This window comes from Scyliorhinus canicula, chromosome 17, assembly GCF_902713615.1.
Source record: "Scyliorhinus canicula chromosome 17, sScyCan1.1, whole genome shotgun sequence".
Taxonomy (NCBI): domain Eukaryota; kingdom Metazoa; phylum Chordata; class Chondrichthyes; order Carcharhiniformes; family Scyliorhinidae; genus Scyliorhinus; species Scyliorhinus canicula.
The window spans coordinates 87,697,172-87,709,388 of NC_052162.1; the positions used below are offsets into that span (position 1 = coordinate 87,697,172).

The following is a 12,217-nucleotide window of genomic DNA, read 5'->3' on the forward strand; positions in this document are numbered from 1 at the left end:
CGCTGGCCAACATGCGCATGCGTGGGTGACGTCATTTACGTGGCGCTGGCCGCGTTATTTACACGGCACCGCTTTTATGCGGCGCCAAGTCCCGGCGCGCATAAATGATGCGGCGCTGCTCCTAGCCCCCCCGGGGGTGGGAGAATAGGGGGCAGGGAGCAGCCTCCGACACCGGAGTGAAACACTCCGGTTTTCACTCCGGCGTCGGGACTTAGGGCGCAATTCTCTGCTCCCGCGCGGCATCGGGAAGGCTGTCGTGAACTTGGCCAAGTTAAACGACGGCGTCGGAGGCCGCTCCTCGCACCCTATTCACCCCCCTCCAGGGGGCTAGGAGCGGCGTTGTGACAAACTCGGCCGCCGGGACTTGACGCTTGCATCAAAGAGGTGCGCCGAGAATGACGCGACGGCGGTGCCTAAGTGACGTCAGCTGCACATGCACAGGTTGGCCGGCTCTAACCCACGTATGCGCGTTTGCCATCTTCCCCTCCGCTGCTCCGCAAGACGTGGCAGCTTGATCTTGCGGGGTGGCGGAGGGGAAAGAGTGGGTCTCTTGGAGATGCCGGCCCGACGATCGGTGGGCACCGATTGCGGGCCAGTCCCCTCCCGAGCACGGCCATGGTGCTCGATCCCCTCTCCGCCCCCCACAGGCCCCAAACTTACCTTTTGCGCTATGTTCACGCCGGCAGCGGCCAGGTGTGGTTGCCGCCAGCGTGAACAGGTTGGGAATGTCAGGCCGCTCGGCCCATCCGGGCCGGAGAATCGCCGGTCGGCGTGAAAAACGGCGAGCTGCGATTCCGCGACACGCCATTTTGGGGGGGGGGGGTGGGAGAATCGCGGGGGGTGCCAGGGCGGCATGTCGTGATTCGCCCGGCCCTCCCACGATTCTCCCACCCGGCGTGGGGGGCGGAGATTCGTGCCCTTAGTGTCCCGATGGGAGAATTGCGCCCACGGAGTCTAATTAGAAAGTTGGTCATGTGAGTATTGATATAATATATACATCCTGACGGAGGAGAGTTCGCAAGCCAATGTAGGCATCTCATTGTTTCCAAGAAGTAGATTGGGCAATAATTTGCCTTGGTCAGAAATCAAGCCACAGGGGTTCAGGATCTGTCTGGTGATTTAGGATTAATATAAGATTTTATCTGTTCATTAAAGTAACGAATAAAAAATTGTGTACATCTAAAAAGCCGTTGTCTCAAACCAAGGTCTGCGCTGCCAGGCGACAGAAATATTTCTTCTCATTCTATTTTTTAAATATTGTTTACAAATCCCATTCCAGGGCTCGGTTTGCTTTTCCTCGAATCGCTCTTTCTCATTCACCCGCACCTCCAGCCCCTCTCGCACAACTCTACCATCACCACAAGTTAATTGCTCCATATTGATTCGAGGAGGTCATGACTTGAAGCTCATATTTGCCAACCATTAACTTTTTCCGCACAAGCGTCATCTTTTCCAGCGCAGCAGGTCTCCAGAGAAATTTAAACCAATGCGAGGATTTATACAATTCCGCTCTGCAAAGTAAATGGTACTTTGCAGTTGAAAGTGAATCTTGCCCCAAAAACAGGGAGCAGATATGATGTGAACACTAGGAAGTAATTGCTACAATTATAGATAGCTTGGACAATGGCCAACTCGCATAAAATATGACAGCTGGCATCTTCTCATTAAAAATTGTAATTCCTAATGCACATTTTCTGACAGTGAAGTTCCTTTCCCCACCAGCCGCCACCCCCCCCCCCCCAGCCACCACTTATGCCACCTCCCCCCAAATCCCCCCCCTCCCCCCACACACCACCTCAGTCCCCCACTACCCAATCACACAATCTAGGGCATTTTAACTGTATTTAAACTTCAGAAAAGGGGACAAATAATCTCCTTCAGATGACATTTTAACTTCCCGTCAACAGTGCAGTGCCGAGTTGGCTCTGCCAACACTCAGCAACACAGCAAAACATTCCTTGCCAATCCTCCAAATCGGCACCAAACATAAAGATGAGCCGATGGCTAGAGCACATTTTGGAGCAGATCCATGGGTGTTATGCCGTAGAATCCATACAATCCCGACAGCTCAGAAGGAAGCCATTTGGCCTATCAAGTCAGCACCTACCCTATCAAGATCACCCGACGTAGACCCACTTCACTGCCCCACCCCGCAACCTGCACATCTCTGGCCACTAAGGGGCAATCCAGCATGACCAATGCACCTAACAAAGCAGAATTCACATGCGTGTTCTCCTGCCATACTGTTGTACGGTCAATGTACCTTTGCTGGAATTAACCACTGGCAACATGATTATTTGGAATTTCCAACGATTTTCCGTCTCAGTTAGGATGGGCTATCAGCCTCGGCTCACCTTATCATGTCCCACGAAAGCCAAGGAAAATGCCACCACCTTCCCCAGGAAATTATCTGCTGTTCCAGCCCGAGAACAAACAGCTCGAACAGGCCTAAAAGTCTCCCAAGGCCGAAGTTGCCAATTATGTCACAACTTTGAAATATGACACTGAATTCAATGGTGGCAGCAGGGGTCCAGCCAGCTAGGCCTATAAGCTGGAAGGTGAGGGGGCAAACCCACCTCAGCAGTTAGCGGGACTCAGGGCCACATATTGTCAATGGCAACCTAATAATTATCTTTTTTTAATTCATTCAAGGGATGTGGGCGTCACTGGCCAGGCCAGCATTTATTGCCCATCCCTAATTGGGCCTTGTCAGAGGGCATTTAAGATTTAAGGTTCAGCCACATTTCTGTGGGTCTGGAGTCACATGTAGGCCAGGTCAGGTAAGGCTGGCAGAGTTCCTTCCCCAAAGGGCATTAGTGAACCAGATGGACATTTTCTGACAATCAACAATGATTTCCTGGTTATCATTAGACTTTTAGTTGCATATTCTTTTAAATGAATGCAAATTTCACCACCTGCCTTGGTGGGTTTCAAAGACAGGATTCCAGAGCATTACCTGGTCTCTCGATTACTACCCCATTTATATTACCACAATGCCACCATCTCCCTCAAAAGCCTATTAAGGACACCCACCAAAGCCAATTAAGGAGACCTCCAAAGCTGCTGGCCAAACATAAGGATGGTTATTTGAAATGAAATGAAATTGTCACAAGTAGGCTTCAAATGAAGTTACCGTGAAAAGCCCCTCGTCGCCACATTCCGGCGCCTGTTCGGGGAGGCTGGTACGGGAATTGAACCGTGCTGCTGGCCTGCCTTGGTCTGCTTTCAAAGCCAGCGACTTAGCCCTGTGCTAAACTAGCCCTTTAAATTTTGAACTCCGAGCCAGCCAGGAGTCGAACCTGGAATCTTCTGATTCATAGTCAGACGCGTTATCCATTACGCCAATGGCCCATAGCATATTTAACAGCCTCGGCAACACTACTGGGAGCAGTGGCCACTGTTGGGGCGGAACCTGGAGGACGTACTATCGCACAGCCATCTACATGGGGCCTGTGTGTCAGTCAGTCGGCCCAGCCAGGCTGGGGGATGGTTAATGAGGCAAGGAGTAGTGGCCATTCCTTTCAGCCAGCCGCTTCATAGGCCAAAGAGTGGCTGGAATCCGCCAGGGTTCAGCTGGCACTCTTCCCTCATGGTGGAGGGCCCATCCATCACTGATAAAATGTCAGCATAGGCAAGACAAGATCCTTAATTAGTCACTTAAGTGGGGTCTGGGCAGGAGGGCCATCCTGTCATTTTCCTTGCTGCAAAGATGGTATGGCATTCGGAAGAAAATGGACATACCACTTCCCATTTTCTCACACCACTGTATGAGCTCTCCTCCTTCCCAGCCCATCCCCAAATGGTTGGTAAAATGCAGCTCATGGTTTCTATGCAATTACTTTTATATTAATTCATGGGATATGGGTGTCGCTAGCAAGGTCAGCACTTATTGGGCAGCCTTAGTTGTCTTTGGAAAGTGGTGGTAAAGTGACTCCCAGAGCTACTGTAACAGTTTCAATGTTTTACATTATTTGCCGAAGTTACTGCAAGAGAAATATATTTTTTCTTAATCTTGAAGAAATAAGCCAAAATTATTCAACAGGAACCCAGGGCTCTTATCAAAGTAACAGCAATAGTTCTTCATCTCATGAAATCTTAGAGACACTACAGAATAGAAGGAGGCCATTCAACCCACAGGGTTCATGCCTGATTCTGACAAGGTTTAGGCTTGATTTTTTAATTTTTACACAAATTATAGGTTTGGCCAATTTGCAAAGTAAAGAGATTGGAAAAAAAATAGTTGTTAACTGTGCGCAAAGCGAGACATGACCATTCTCTCTGGTATGATGTTCCATATATTTGTGCAACACCTCTCTGATATTCGAGGATAATGCAAAGCCTGAAGCAATCTATGCACAAATCTGTGTGAGCAGTGGCTGAAACCATCAGTACAGTGAAACATTAACGGTTTATTGCACCCATTATCATCTCCAATAAGGAATACACTTAATACCTGGGATGCATTGAATGCAAGTGGTGAGTAGTCCATCATGCTCCTGACTTGAGCCCTGTTGGAAAGGTTTTTGGGAGTCAGACAATGTGTAGCCATCCTCTCCCTACTCATAGCTCCAATATTGATCTGGCTGGTCCAGTTAAATGTTTGGTCAATGGCAACTCCCCAATTCAGTGATGCTGTAAAAGCTCAACTGGAGGTTCCTAGGCTCACTCTTATTTGAGATGCTTATGATCTGCCACAATGTGGCATAAATGTAATTTACCCCTTGTCAGCCATAGGTCTGGATGCCGCTTAGTGAATGGAATTGAACATTATGGAATCGTCAGCCAATTGGCCACGGGATGGGATGGAGAGAAATTCATTGAGCTGAAGTTGGTTGGTCCACAGGCCTGTCAAATCACTAACAGTGGGCAGGATTCTCTGTTTGGGAGACTATGGACGGGATTCTCCATCCCGCCGCACCAGAGGCTGGATTGTCCGATTTTGAGGCGATGTCTGCACGCCGGCGTGGGAATTGTGGCATTTTACGGCAGAAAAAATGGTGTAAAACAATCACCGATCCTCCCCTTGGCCGGGGGCTAGCATGCCGTCAGCGGACAGCACCCGGCTCTAGCTGCCGATACGGCCCAGAGAATTGGCAGCTCCATGGCCGCGCATGCACATGGCGGCGGCCTTCAGCGGCCGCGCCGTGCTACATGGAGGAGGCCATTCATGGGCCCAGCCCATGGAATAGTCTCTCCCTTTGGCGGGTCCTGAACCACCGCCCCCACTGTGCCCCCAGCCCCTGATAGTGTTCCCCCTGCCCGTGGATCGGCCCTCCGATTGTGCGGCACTGGACTGAGTCCACATGAGTTCCCGTCGGATGAGACCACATGCCACCGACGCTGCCGGAAACTCGGCCGGTCGGGGACAGACCATCGGGGGGGGGGCAGGCCTCAGGCAATGTCCTCAGGTCGTCGATACACCGCTTTGGAGGGTGCAAAAGTGGCGCCGATCCCAATTTGGTCAGGAATTGTGACCCTCCAGCCGTTCACTGAACGCAATTTTGGCGATGACGACCGGAGAACCCAGCCCCTTCTGATGCGTCACGCCATCGGGATTCTCCATTTCGTCGGCTGGCCTATTCGGTTTCCCTTTGTGGAGTAGCCCCACAATGACAAAAATGTTCTCCCGCCAGAGCTGAATCGCAAGTCACAATCCTTAGGCATTGGGAGGGATTACCTAGGGAATCCTGCTATTGGGCCACTATTTTGAATGGATGGCCCAAAAGCAAGGTCCAGCAGCTGGACCCCCCTCTGCAACCCCAATTCAGCCTCCTCTCTGCGATTTTCTGGATCACCCCCTCATGATCACCCACCAGAGCCCCTCATGAGAGAGACCCCCACCAGAGACACCCGTGCCCCTGCGGCACGGTAGCACAGTGGTTAGCACTGTTGCTTCACAGCGCCAGAGTCCCTGGTTTGATTCCCGGCTTGGATCACAGTCTGTGTGGAGTCTGCACATTCTCCCTGTGCCTACGTGGGTTTCCTCCCGGTGCTCCAGTTTTTTCCCACTAGTCCCGAAAGACGTGCTTGTTAGGTAATTTGGACATTCTGACTTGTCCCTCCGTGTACCAACCAGGCACCGAATGTGGCAGCTAGGGGATTTTCACTGTACCTTCATTGTACTGTTAATATAAGCCTACTTGTGACAATAAGGATTATTATTAATTGGCGTGGGTCCCACCAGAGACCCCCTGATTAGAAAGAACCCCTACCAGGAAACCCATAATTAGAGATAATCTCACCAGAAGCCCCCATAAGAGAGACCCCTGCCTGGAAGTCCACCCATTCATTTCACTTTCGTAAGAGAAGTCCCTCCCTGGAAGCCCCCTATAAGAGAAGCCCCTGCCTGGAAGCTAGAGAGTAGTCTAGACAGAGGCAGTGAAAAAACTCATGGATAGGATTCTCCGATTTTGAGGCTATGTGAAGAGAATTAGTGGCGTTTTACATGGGAAAAATCGGTGCCTCCCCAGCGCAGACATGCGCAGACCCAACCTGCCAGATACTGCCCCACTGGCCACCCCCCACCAGTCCCCCCCAGCCCTCGCCGCAACCCCCTGGCTAGCAGCACCGCTCCCGCTCAACTGTGGCGGTGCTGAACACAGACCGCAGTCGCCACGCCGGGTTCCCAACCATTGAGATCACATGTCAACCGCGCGGTCGGAAACTCGGCCTATCGGGTGCGGAGCATCGGGGAGGGCCTTCAGGGGGAAGTCCTGGAGCCGTCCCAATAGTGTGCGGTGTGTGCCGCGATTACGCCGTTTTGGAGGGGGCGGAGTATGCACAACCTGTGTAAAACAAGCACCGCCCCTGATTCGGTCGTAAAAATAGATTCACCGCCCATTGGCCAATTACGAAATCCACAGTGGGAAATGCAGAATCCTGCCCCAAAGCTTTAAAACTCACCTGTGCTGTACATTTGCTGGCTGAGGCAGAGGAAGCAACACCTGTCACTCCCTGGAAAGAGAAAACCAGTCAGCTGGGTTTAAACCCCTTCAGATTTTTGATCTGCAAACGATTCATTCATTTTTCTGCGAAATTACTTTCACTCGGTTCTGATCAATACCAAGTTGTCTGCTTTGTTTCATTCATCTCCCTTCATGTTTGAATTGCTTTGAAGTACTCAGAGAAACTAATTTCAATGTTTATATCTAGCTATGTTTAAGCTATGGACCACATCAAAGACAGCTAAGTGTTTTCTGCAGAGAAAAATAGGAAGTGAGAGCACTTAAGACTAGTTACTTTCACAGCTTTCATCAATGCTTGCAGGGGGCTTCCAGGCAGGGATCTCCCTTATGGGGGCGCGGTCTATGGTGGGGGTCTTTCTACTTGAGGGGGTCTCTGATGGAAGTCTCTATATTTGGGGGTTCTCTGGTGCGGGTCTTTCTAATTAGGGGATTTCTGGTGAGGTCTCTAATTGGGGCTCTGGTGGGGGGGGGGCAATGGGGGGATCTGGTGGGGAGGTGGGCAGGTCTTGCTATGTGGGGGTGAGGGAGGCCCTCCAACGGACTTTGGGGGCAACTCCCTTAAAGAGTTACCCCCTTGGCCCAGTGAGATATCCACCCTGCCATGACCACGTTTGTCAAGACCTGCACCAATTCTGGCACACGTGATTCCCAGCCCAGAGGACCATAGAAGCATGCCGGCCCAGAGCTTATGCCCTGTTCATAGGATGCAAAAGGATCTTAATGACCCATTTGCATCCTCCCATTAGCGTGGGATGTAAACTTCAAATCCAATGCCAGTGGGGGTCCAGAACATCAGAATGGGATCGGCGCCCGGTACCGATACCAATTTTTTTTGTCCGACGCTAGATTCTCCGCCGAGTGGTCAGGGTCAGTGAATGCATCTTCAAGTACCACACCCCAGTGACTGCAGCACTAACCTCACACACTGCTCAATTCTCCACGCCCCTACCCCCACCCACCACCCTCAGCCATTAGGGGGAAACCATGGTGTAGTGGTAATACCACTGGACTAGTAATCCAGAGGCCCAGATCAATTATCTGGGGGTACGGGTTTGAATCTCACCCCAGCAGCTTGTAGAATTTCAATTCAATTAATAAGACTGGAAGTGAAAGTGCGGCTCACTCTGCCTGCATCCCATGAAAGAATGAAGAAAAAAATATTGACAAACTCTATCAATCACAATTCAGACCTTACGTTTCACTGCTGTAATCTCATACCCACATCTCACAGATCCCACACCAGTTATTATAGCCACGCACATTGCACAACATTCACTTACACATTTTCCTCTCTTACAGGTAAGATGGTGCACAACTGCTGGCATCAGAGGGAAACAGGCATGGCTGCATGTCCTAACCCCTTGGAGGAGGTGCCATTGCCCATTATTGGGATGCTTATTGCTGAGGCCTTAGCCAGTGGAGAGGCTAAAACCATTAAAGGTGACAGTATCCTCATACCTAATCCTTCTCCTCACACCTCATTGCCGGATTCATGAGCGGAGTACCAGAGTCATGAGCCACATGGTTAGCAGGTAGCTCTCATCATCCAGTAATCACCCTATGGTTCATGGTGGTGGCTGACAGCTACAGAATGGAGGCATTAAACTGCTACCAGCATACCTGGCATTGACCTGTACGATTTTCAGAGCATGGCCTTGGGTATTAAGGGAGTACAATCCATTACAGATGAAATTATATGGCACATGTGGAACCCACAGAGCGACCTGCATCTTGGGAAAACCTGCAATCCCAGCAAAGCCACGTGCTCACTCTGCTTGCTTCTCTCTGACAAGGGATTGAAGTGTCGCTATCTCTCAAATAATAGGCAACATCATTGACTCCCCTCATGCAACACTGGACAGAAAATGAAGAAAATGTAATGAGTTCCTCCAGCTGGGAGGATGCTGATTCACAAAAGTCCCTCATCTTCCCAGCCACTGGCAATGCCTTGCTCGCTCTGCTCTGAGATTGTAGTTATGGCTGCAGCAGATGGCAGATTTGAGTGAAAAGTAAAAATCAGAATTAAAAGTCTAGATGATCATGAAACCAATGTTCGTTGTCGTTAAAAAAAACATCTAGTTCACTAACGCCCTTCAGGGAAGGAAATCTGCCATCCTTACCTGGTCTGGCTTACACGTGACACCAGATCCACAGCAATGCACTTCACTCTTAAGTGCCCTCTGAAATAGTCACAGTTCATGGGCAATAAGGATGGGTCATAAATGCTGGTACAACCAGCGATGCCCACACCCCATGAATTAATAAAATAAACGTCCTTGCGTCTCACACATTGCTCCTCACTGAGGTTCAGGTCGGAGGATTGCTCACTGAACAGACAGGGTGGATTTGGCCTCTTACTGAGAGCCCTCGTCCCCTCTATTCTTTCATAAGCTTCATGTGCCGTCAAGTATGTCCATATCAGGAAGCGGTTGGTTTATGCAAAATCTTGAGGTCAACAAAAAGTTCCTTTGCCACACCACTCTTCTGTGGACTTTGAAAAAAAAATGAAAATTGCTTATTGTCTCAAGTAGGCTTCAAATGAAGTTACTTTGAAAAGCCCCTAGTCGCGACATTCCGGCACCTGATCGGGGAGGCTGGTATGGGAATTGAACCCATGCTGCTGGCATTGTTCTGCATTACTAGCCAGCTATTTAGCCCACTGTGCTAAGCCAGCTTTCTATGGTTGTTTAAAGTTGCCAAACAGTTATAGAATCGAAGCAATACCCAGAATAAAATCATCCAGTAACTAACCAAAAAAGTAGATGATCGCTTTAAGTAGCATTGGTCCTTCCTGCTGTTTAAGACATATTCAGGTGTGTAAGGTTAAGAGAGGGCGATAGCTGAAGTATTGAGCTTCATAACGATACCACCGACATTATACACTGATTGAACTAATGCCCCACCTGCTCTGCATACTTCTAGCACACATTCACTGTGGCCAGGCCCCAGCCCTCAGTATATGGAGTCTAGCACAACTCACCCCAAACATATGCGCAAGCACTGTGGACGCCATCTTGGACATCAAACAACTCCCCAAGCACCCACTGCGTGCTCCCAATTCAAACTTTACCTCCATTATGTTTGTTTGTTTTTCTTTGACTAATCTTCCTGGTCAAAATGATGACTTTGAGCAATTGATATTATTGTTCTTCTTGGGGGATTATTAATCAAGTTTGTGTTTCACAACATATGACTATTGTATATAAGAAAAGGAGGAGTCCATTGCTCAACAGAATATTATACACCAAAAAATAAACTCCATCACTTGGCTGATAGTCAACAATAGATTTGAAAATGAAATGAAATGAAAATTGCTTATTGTCACGAGTAGGCTTCAATGAAGTTACTGTGAAAAGCCCCTAGTCGCCACATTCCGGCACCTGTCCGGGGAGGCTGGTACAGGAATCGAACCATGCTGCTGGCCTGCTTGGTCTGCTTTCAAAGCCAGCGATTTAGCCTGGTGAGCTAAACTAGCCTGTTTGGAGTGAGGAAGTAGTGATAGGACCACTCTCATCAGTGAGAATTTTGCGACCTACATAATTTTATCGATGGAAGGAGAAAATCTGTACATACGCAGCAGAAATCAACAGCTAAAAGAGAAGTAGTGAGAAACCAGTAGAGGCTTAAGATGGAATAAATGTAGTTTCTTTATTATGCTTCAACTGCATGAAAAAGAAAGAAGTTGCATCCATATAGCACCTTGCATGATCCAGTGTACTCCATAAAAAATAACTTAATTGGAAGTGCAATCATTGCTGGTATGTAGGCGAACATGGCAGCCAATTTATTCACAGCAAGATCCCATAAATAACAATGAGATCAATGATCAATTAATTTGTGTGATGTATTCAATTTCACCAGCACCTTGCCCTTCTTCAAATTGTCCCATGTAATCTATTACCTCCACATGAACCAGTGGACGCAGCTTGGTTTAAAGTCTCATTCAAAGCACAGTACCTCTGACAAAGCAGCACTCTCTCACTACTTCACCAAAGCATTGCCCCAAATAATGAGCTCAAGTATAGACTGGGACTTGAACTCATAGCCTTCTGACCTAGTTCATACAGTCATAGAATTTACAGTGCAGAAGGCGGCCATTCAGCCCATTGAGTCTGCACCGGCCCTTGGAAAGAGCACCCCACTTAAGACCACACCTCCACCCTATCCTGCAAACCAGTAACTGCATCTATCCTTTTGGATACTAAGGGCAATTTAGCATGGCCAATCCACCGAACCTGCACACCTTTGGGCTGTGGGAAGAAACCGGAGCACCCAGAAGAAACCCACGCAGACACGGGGAGAAAGTGCAAACTCCACACAGTCACCCGAGGGCGGGATTGAACCGGGACCCTGGAGCTGTGAGGCAGCAGTGCTAACCATTGTGCCACCGCACCGCCCCAAGAAAGCCAGGTGCAAGAAAGCCAGCTCCAAGGGCAAGATACCACTTAGATATAGACGGACACTTGAGCACAGCAAGATTACCACATTCTCTGATTAATTAATTAACAAATAAAAGATTGGAAAGATACCACAAAGGATTAAAAACTGCGGAAGGAGAAAAATTGTCTTTTCCAGCAAAAAAAGTTGACTTGAACGGTTCCCACATATGCCTGACAAACATTGTGGAGTCACTCAAGTGAAAGATGGAAGTACCATACTTTGCATATAACTGCAATGCAATGACATCTTCATTTTAGGATGTTAACGTCTTGGTCTTCTCTCTATATGTTCCACATTAATTCATTATCTATGCTGCGCACTCCATTAATTCTGCTAGTGTTATTACCAGTGTTGATGCACATTTCTGGAGCTGTGACAAGCATTTCAAAAGCTAATCTGACAGCTAATGACTTCATTAAGTGCTGGATACTAATTGGTTTACATCAGGGGCCTTCAAGTAATTGGTGTAAATAAATTGGCACCTGAGCATTAATAACCCTAGCCACCCATTTAAATCAATAACGCAGGTTGCTTCTGTGTGAGCTGAAAGCAGCGATACATAGGCCGACAGAATAAATAATTAAAACACAACATAAATACAAAGACACCCAAAAGAGACCCATCACCAAGTTGGAATGGTATGTCAGTTTTCCTTATAAGTTCCGTACTATTTTAATTTGACAGATATGAATGTTAAAATAATCTGAATGGGTTAAGGATATCAGATGTACAAACTGTCAAAGGGATGTCAACTGACTTCTAAAGCTACACAACAGAAAATATGAGGTTGGACATTTTTCTGCTGTTAAAAT

The 12,217-nt window shown here is 48.4% G+C and overlaps 1 non-coding gene across 1 annotated transcript; it reads right to left on the reverse strand.

Moving 5' to 3' along the window:
- Positions 1 to 3,278: 3,278 nt before the first annotated feature.
- trnah-aug lies at positions 3,279 to 3,351 on the reverse strand. Its single transcript has one exon. It is a non-coding gene; the product is annotated as a tRNA-His (tRNA).
- Between the last annotated feature and the right edge of the window lie 8,866 nt (positions 3,352 to 12,217).